We start from the raw sequence: 6,911 nt of genomic DNA, 5'->3' as shown, positions 1-6,911 counted from the left end.
CCTCGCTGACACCAAGAAGGTCCAACAAAGACCTCCTCCCTGCAGACTCTCCCCAAACCCCAGGCATGGGGTCTCCTGGGGAGAGGCCCTCTGGCAATATCCCAACCTGGGCACAGCAGGGTGAGGTGGCAGTACCAGCCAGAGCACCCGACAGTCTCCAGGCCCCCGTGAGCCTCGCTGCCCCTTGGCCTGCCTGCCGTGGTGGCATCCCTGCCGCTGCCGCTGCGTACCTGGGCTCAGGCACACGAGCAGAAGTTGGAAGGCTCCTCCTCGAATTCCCATGGCTCTAGGCTCCGTGTTTCCTCCGCCTGGGCTGGGTATCCCTGGGGCCGGCGGCTGGGGGGGCCGGTGGTGGTGGGGTATGGGGACTGTGGAGGGGGAGCTGAGGCCCAGACACTGCCCGGGGTGGCAGGAAGGTGCAATGAGCTCCGCTGGTGAGCAGCCGGAGTTATTTCTATGGGAGGGAGGGGGCCTGGTCCCCGCCTTGGGGAGGAGTCCCTGGAGCCCTAATTAGCGGGGTGACAGAGTGGCCTACCCAGGCATTACCCAGCCCGCACCCAAGCTCTTCCCTATCCCGAGAGTGGCACAGGGTGGCCAGCGGGACTAGTAATTAGGCACCTGTTAAACTTCTACTTCCTCCTGGCCCCATCCTCGGGGTGACAGCAGCTGCCCCATTTTACCGCGTCCACAGAGCTCCCGCACCACTCATTTGCTGCCTGCTCCCTGGGGGAAACGGGGAAGAGGAAGGAGAGACCAGGCTTGGGGAGGGGTGCCCAGGCCTTGCCAGATTATCACTGATGCCCTTCTCCCACACCAGTTCTTCCCCCTCCCCCCCATCAGTGCAGGCTCTAGCATCCCAAATCCCCACCCCCAAGTATCCTGAATCCTGAAGGGGGATCCCAGCAAGCACAGGCACCTCCTAGGATGAGGCCTGTGGAAAAGGGCCCAAAGATAGTGATCCTGAGGTGCGGAAAGACCCAAGCAGATGAAAGGCTCTAGGAATGCCCATGCCTTCCCCCTGAGCCTCCCCTTCAAAGGCAGCCAGGTCTCCTGAGATGGAGGGGAGGGGGGAGAGGTACACGTGGGAACAGGGTCTTCCCCTGTCTCACCCTCTAGAGTTGTGCCCCCCACTCTGCCTCCCTCTATACCAGATGCAAGGTCATCCCTGAGCACAAGATCCCTGGGAGCAGGGGTTCATGGGGCATCCCCTCACCTCCCACACAGAAGGAAAACCAGTTCTGAGGCCTGAACAAAAGGGGCCAGGTGTGTGGAGGGAGCCAGGTGAGCCATGAGAGGGGGGAGCAGGGGAGTGGAGGAGTGGTTGTAAGAGAACAGTGCAGGAGACCAGGAAGGAAGTGCCCACAGTTCTCTGGAGGGCAAGCCCCCCTGTGTGTCTTTCTTTAGAGATCACTAGGTGTCTTGCCTCTATGTCCAGGAGGTGAGAGCAAGGGCCATCATCACCCAGAATACCCCTGGGGTGACTCAGCCCCTGCAGCTCTGGGCAGGTTGCAGTCAGGCTAGAGAGGGTCTTGGAGAGCAGAAGGAGAAAGTGCCTTTGCTGGTTGGTCTGGGAAGGGTGGGGGTGAGGTCCTAAAACAGGCCTGTGCCTCCCCAGACTCCATGGCTGCTCCCACAAGTGGGGGGCAGGGAAGGTTTGGGTCATGAGTGCCCCTGTTCAGCAGCTCCAACCCCTCATAGGAACCAAGGCTCCTCCCCCTCCCTGACACAGGGCACAGGCAGGGCAGGTGGGGAAGAGGCTTGGGAAGACTAAGCAGGTTCGGGGATGCTGCCAGGGCCCACCCCTCTGGGAAAAATAAGAACAATAAGGAAGACAAGGAGTCCACGCATCTCTGCATTCCAGCCCCTCACTTGCATGTCCAGCAATAACAGGCGCCATGATGTACACAGGGAATATCCACATTTCCTTATTTATTTTGAGGTTTATGGCAAGACCCGCACACTCTGGACAGCAGGGATCATTATCTTCTCTTTACAGCTAAGGAAACAGAGGCCTGAAGAGGCATGAGAATCCAGCCAGGCGATGATGCTGGGGCCTGGCCAAGTGAGGGCACCCAGAATCCTGACTCAATCCAGGGTCTCCCAACAAGGGCCCATAAGCCCATAAGCTCACCACCCCTGAGGTATCATGAGGGTGGGGAGGGGGGGTGGTGAGTGACAGGTTGAGGGGAAAATAGGGGATCAGGAAGAGGGAGAAAGACAAGGGGTAAGGGATGAGGTTGTGGTTACATTAAACTGAGGTGTGGGGGTGGAGTTTAATTGGGTTCTGGATTTTAGCTAATAGTAGAGTCAGGGTGAAGCCCAGAGCTGGGATTACACTGGGGTTGGTTAGTTGGAACTATGACTGATGTTGAGGTGAGATTTGAGGTTGGGATTGGAGTGAAATTGAGATTAGGGTTAGAATAACAGCTACAACTTAGGTTAGGGTTTAGGCCTGGGCTTGGTTTGATGATAAGGAATAGGGTCTTCATGTCATTCAGAGCTAGGCTAGGGAATGCAGTTAGAGCAACATTACAGGCTGGATTGAGACTGGGTTAGGATTTGAGGTTATAGCTGGATTAGAATTGAGTCTGAGTTCGAGTTACTTAGGGTAGGAGCACAGGTTAAAGTTGTGTGACCAGGAGATTCATGGAGATCAAAATGAGGTTTGCTTTCTGCTATAGAAGACCTCAGCCTCCATCCACTAAATTCAAGTTTGGCTAGAATTTTCCCCCTTTGCTCTGGGAGAATACAGATAGCATGTGTTGACTGAAGTCCCAAGAGTCAAGAGAGAGTTTCAAATACGAATGTGCTCACCTAAGGGATCTGAAACAACTTTACCCATAAACAATGTAATCTCCAGAATCCTGCTCTACAGCATGAGCTCACCCCCCAGTCAAGGGCATTTGGGAAGGGGATGCTGAAGGTTGTTTGCAATGAGGAGCTCTGATGCCAATTAAACTAGGAAATGGAGTCCATCAGAGGAGTTTCTCCTGGGGGATGTCTTGGTTTTGGAGTCTAAGAAATGGGAGTTGGAAACACCCAGGGCATAGATGCTTCTAGAAGAGCCATTTTTAAGGGCTCCACCCTGGAGCCCCTCAAAGTCTCAAAAGCACCCTCACCACTCTCCTTTCACCCATTGAGGGCTAGTTGCCACATTCTTACAGTTTAGGGCCACAAAGGCAGCACCAGCCTTCTCGCCCTGTGCCCTGAGCCCTGGAAGGGGGCTTGGAAGGGGAGAGGGGGGAAGGGAGCTGTGAGAACAACCTTGTCTTCATAGCACAGGTCCAGCCTGCAGCTTCTTTCCTTTCTGGGCTTCATCCTCTGCGGAAGCAGAAGGCCCTCTCCTGGGGGCCTTCCCCCAACTCTTCCATCTCCTTTCTCCCCACCCAGTCTCCACCCCAAACATTTCCCCACCCACTTCCTTTTCAGGTCCCATAAAGGTTTGGATAAATCCTGAAGTCCATTGGGGTTCCCTCTGTGCCCCCAGGGAGAGAGAGATTGGGACAGTGATTAGTATAGAGACACAGGTGGCATACAAATGGCTCATCCCATAGCCAGAGAGAGAGGAGAGGGACCAGGCATGATCTGGGACCCAGCATGCAAACTCCCAAAGGGCTCTTGCTTTGCCCTGAGAAGTCCACACCTCCTTCAGGTGACTGACCCTGCTCTGTCACACCCCCAAGTGGGTTATATATTTGCATCTAGTCTGAAAAATCAAAGATAGAGGTTTAGAAAGTGAACAGAGACAGAGGAGGGGAGAGGCAGGACAAGGGCCCAGAGACTGTTTCTGAAATGGGGGTGCAGACCCACCTCCAAAGTGCCCTTCTAAGGGCCTCTGTGGTGGCACAAAGTGTTGAGCACAGCACTGTGAAGCTGTCCGTAGCCTCTGTAGCACAAGTTCAATCCCTGGCCAGCCACAGAGCTACCCACATGGCGTAGCAGACCTCTCCTGAATCGCCCGCTGCTCCTCTCAGTGTATTTCAGTAGATCTGCCTGTTCTGTTCCCCACTCTGTCTCTGGTGAATTCTCTTACCCCCTGCACATCTGGCCTGTACCCCAATTCTTGTATGCATAAATAATCTTTAAAAAAAAAAAGGGGGGCCCTTCCCAGCAGCTCTAACCACACTGTCCTGTAGGTCCTGCTTTCAACTGCTAAAACAACCCCAGCCTGACTCCTCAGGCCACCAGGAACACACTCAAGCTCCTATCTCCCCTCAGGGCTCACGAGTTTTCACACATGCATGCATGGTCAGCAGGCTGCTGAGCCCCCTCCTCCATCCCCATGTGCACCCAGGCTCACCCTGCAACCCCAGAGCCTGGGCAGTGGCTCATGGAAAGCCACAATGGGGCTGGGGGGACAAGGCCATACTCTCTGTCAGAGAAGACGAACAGGGCCCCCCACATACATGGTCACAGACAGGCCAGGGGCCTGCTGTAGCCCTGCTGTTCCGCCAGCTCTCGGCTCAGAGCCATGCTGGGTGAGGCCATGGGGGAGTGAGGAGAACGGGGGCTTTGTAGGGGTGTGATGGGAGAATGCTAGAGTCAATTGTAAAGAGAAGGATGAGACCCCTTGCTGAGGCAGATTCAAAGCTGGGTGGTGCTAGGAGCTGAAGCAGTGGACAGGGTCAGGGTCAGTGGGTAGGGACCTTAGGCCCAACCTTCCCAACCTCAGGATTCCTGCCAGTCCAGCTTATAAGAAGGGGACCCCAGGAGACAGACTGGATAGGCCCGTATCTCTCTATCCTGGGCCAGACTTCTGAGACCAAACAGCACCAACATGTCCCTGTTCCTGAGAGGGCTGTCACCCCGCTGTTTCATCAGCAAAGCCTCAGGGTAAAGGGTCCCAAGTAAGTGTTCTGGATCCAAGGCAAAATGGAGTGAGGAATAAGCCGGTGTCTCTTTCTGGTGTCTCTTCTCTGGAAGTAACTACTCATTTTTCTGATGATAATAGGTCACACAGTAGGCTTCTAGGGTGTTGGTAACGCTCTAATCCTTGCCTGGGTGTTGTTTACAATGGCGCTTCTTTAGTCAATTGTTTATTTTTTGTGAGACTGGGCCTACCTGAATGCCAATTTCATAAGAAATATTCAAAAATGTCATTTCTCTCATTTAAGAAATAATAAAAGATAAAGTACATTTTTCTTAGAAAAAAAAAAAAAAGAATGAGCTAGTGAATTCCTGATGACACACCTGGAGACAAAAGGCATCCCGGCACCCCGGCACCCCAGCACCTCGGGAGAGCAACCAAACCCTGGAACTGCCACCCACTCCAGAGACAGCTGGGCTTGTGCTGACCCTGGGGAATCTAGTAAGGAAACTTGGGGTCTATCCTTGCAGAGCACCCAGTTTGGGAGTGGGGAGCAGGAACAACCAGGGACAGGGAGCCACCCCACCGTCCGAGGAACTGGGGGATAGGTGGCAAGGTGTCTAAACAGAAGTCTTAACTAGGTGCCTGGGTTGGGGTGGAGATGGGTGGTGAGAGGAGCATGTCAGTCCTGGGGAGCAGACCAGGGTACCCAGCCTCTGGGACTGTCCTCCCAGCCCACCAGCGACTCAGCAGGATCAGAGCCAGCCCCCTCGATGGCACTTGGATCAGCAATCCCTTGCATGTTTGTGCGAACACGCATGTGTACATAGAGAGCTGTGATGAATTAATCCATCACCCTGTGGCCTCTGACCTTTGAAATTACAGAAATAAAATTTCCTTTGATTTTCTACCTGGATTCTGCCCTGCTCTGGCAGTTTCTCCTGATCTGACATATCCTCCAGGAAACCATGGTGCCTCTGCCCTGCAGCAGCCCCAGGCCTGCCTAGCCTGGAGCTGGCAGAGCCAGCCCTAAGCCGGGTGTGTGTCTGCTTCCCCAAGAAGCGCCTGACCAGCTTCCCGCTCCCCATGTTTGTTTCCCTGTTGCTGGGGCACTGGGGGAGGGAAGAAGCCAATCTAGGGGTGAGGCCAGAGGGGGTGGGGCTCCAAGGGACAAAGTAGAGGGTTCCCCATTTTCCTTGCTGCCTTTCCTAACAACTCACTCCCTGCCCTGCTTAAGAGCCCTGTCTTCCAGAACTTCGGTCACTCCCTATGCAGGGTCTGCACACAACAGCTAGAATAGAGTGTGGAAAAGCTGGTCTTGTTTTGTGTGGCCCCAAAGAGCAGAACTGGGGCTGGAGGAGGCACAGTAGACATGCACTGACTCAGCTCAGAACTTGAGCGTAACCGGCTGGTCTGAGATGGGCCAAGTTGCCTTTGAGGCGATGAGCCTGTCCAGTCATTTTATGCGCATTTACAAAGGAGATTCAAGCACCAGAGTACCCTGGAGTCCCCATTCCCCAGGCACTCACGTCCACAGGGGCAGCCCTTCCCCAAGACCCCTCCCCAATTGCTCACGTGCTCTGGACAGGTTCTCCTGGTCCCCTCTCCCACCCTCCTCCACTCCTCTTCTGGGAATCTTCAGAAAAAGCCACCTAAAACCTCAACTTGCCTCAGGGTTGTCAGAGGTGCTGGTGTGGCTGCCCCTTCCCAGGAGCACAGGGAGCTTTCAGGAGTAAAGGCAGGGGTGTAGGAATTCTTCAAAGCAGTCAAATCCAGAATAACCAGGCCTTTTCTGGGACCCTAGATTTCCATGATGTTGGAATGTCACCCTGGTGTGGTTTGTCAAGAGAGTTCTCCAAGTGGAGTGTGGGAGGGCGAGGGGAGGGGGGCAGTCACCCTGGGGATGAGATAGGAACGAAACCTCTGACCTGGGGTGAACCACTGCCCCCACAGTCCCCCAGGCTCCCCACTGCAGGAGAGAATAAGGAATCCACGGCCTCTCCATTCTCCTTAAGAATCTACTGGTGGGGCCTCCCCGGTGGCGCAGCGGTAGAGCGCTGGGTTGCGAAGCTGCCCGCAGCCTCTGCGGCGCCGGTTCGATTCC

The sequence above is a fragment of the Talpa occidentalis genome, unplaced genomic scaffold (assembly GCF_014898055.3).
Source record: "Talpa occidentalis isolate TD23 unplaced genomic scaffold, MPIMG_talOcc4v2.1 talOcc4.12, whole genome shotgun sequence".
Taxonomy (NCBI): domain Eukaryota; kingdom Metazoa; phylum Chordata; class Mammalia; order Eulipotyphla; family Talpidae; genus Talpa; species Talpa occidentalis.
The sequence above is the reverse complement of the archived record's forward strand: the minus strand, read 5'-3'. Positions refer to the sequence as shown.